We start from the raw sequence: 1,801 nt of genomic DNA, 5'->3' as shown, positions 1-1,801 counted from the left end.
TCATTTTTTTTTTCTTATTACTAAAATGGCTCTTGGGCTTCCCCTGCTTTGGAGGCTTAGCAACAGAGATTGGACTGCATAATAAGAAGAAGGAGAAGGAGAAGAAGGCGGCAGCATAGTGATCTTGGGTTGCTGTGAGTTTTTCGGGCTATCTGGCCATGTTCCAGCAGATTCTCTTCTGACATTTTGCCCTCATCTATAGCAGGCATCCTCAGAGGTTGTGAGGTATATTGGAAACTCGGCAAGAAAGGTTTATATATCTGTGGAATGATGCTCAGGGTGGGAGAAAGAAAAAACTCTCGTCTGTTGCAATTAATCACTTTGATTAGCATTGCAAACCTTGCAGCTTCAAGGCCTGGTTGCTTCCTGTCTGGGGGAAATCCTTCGTTGGGAGGTGTTAGCTGACCCTAATTATATCCTGTCTAGAATTCCCCTGTTTTTTGAGTGTTACTCTTCATTTACTGTCCTGATTTTTGCAATGCTAGTCAAGGTGATTGATTGCAATTTTCCCAGTTGTCTCCAACAGACAAGAGTTCTTTCTTTCTCCCACCCTGGACACCATTCCACAGGGATATATATACACCCCAGTTGCCTAGATTCCAACACAACCTCTGAGGATGCCTGCCATAGATGTGGGCCAAACGTCAGGAGAGAATGCTGCTGGAACATGGCCAGGCAGCCCGGAAAATGCACAGCAACCCATGGACCCCCCCCCCCACAGTACAGTGGGTTAAACCCTTGTGCTGGCAGGACTGAAGATTGATAGGTCGGCGGTTCGAATCCAGGGAGAGCACATATGAGCTCCCTTTGTCAGCTCCAGCTCCCCATGCAGGGACATGAGAGAAGCCTCTCACAAGGATGGGAAAACATGAAAGACCTTTAGGGCATCTCCTAGGCAACGTCCCTGCAGATGGTCAATTATCTCACACCAGAAGAGACTTGCCGTTTCTCAAGTCACTCTTGACACAAAATGTAATAATGCTTCCAATTGGGAAGATAATCCTGAATGGGCCTTCCTGTAATATCCCATGCCACCACAGGATGGCACCCCTGAGTTGTTGAAACCAATAGATCAATGATGGGTAACCTTTTGAGTTTGGTGTGTCAATACTCGCCAAAAAACTGAGCATAACTCAAGTGGGGTGTCACTTCGAGAAAAACCCATAATTTCATGATATTTATAGTTTAGTAAGAAAAATATATTATTGTAATATATAACTGTATTTAATAAACCAAAAACTAATTATTTAAGTTACCTGCTTTTTCTATAATGCCATATATCTCGGCATTATAGAAAAATGCTGGTGTAGGAGCCGAGGATGAAATGTCCTTCTTGGGATGTGGCCCCATCTTCTCTGTATGCGGCCGCATGCGGCTGTGTGTCATTGAAAATAGCTACGCGTGTCAGTGCTGACACACGTGTCATAGGTTCGCCTTCATGGCAATAGAAAGTGGTGGGAAAAATGGGCGACCTATGAAATGGGAGATAAAAGAGGAGAGAGTAAAGAGGAAGAGCAAGAAAAAGAAGGGACAGGGAGAAAGAAAATGGAGGGAGAAAAGAAGGGCTGAAAGAAATTGAAACAGAAAGAGACAAGGGGAGAAGGAAGGAAGGAAGGAAGGAAGGAAGGAAGGAAGGAAGGAAGGAGAAAGAAAAAGAAGGGAAAGGGAGAAAGAAAATGGAGGGAGAAAAGAAGGGCTGAAAGAAATTGAAACAGAGACAAGGGGAGAAGGAAGGAAGGAAGGAAGGAAGGAATGAGAAAGAAGAAAAAGAAGGGAAAGGGAGAAAGAAAATGGAGGGAGA

The sequence above is a fragment of the Anolis sagrei genome, chromosome X (assembly GCF_037176765.1).
Source record: "Anolis sagrei isolate rAnoSag1 chromosome X, rAnoSag1.mat, whole genome shotgun sequence".
Lineage (NCBI taxonomy): Eukaryota > Metazoa > Chordata > Lepidosauria > Squamata > Dactyloidae > Anolis > Anolis sagrei.
The sequence above is the reverse complement of the archived record's forward strand: the minus strand, read 5'-3'. Positions refer to the sequence as shown.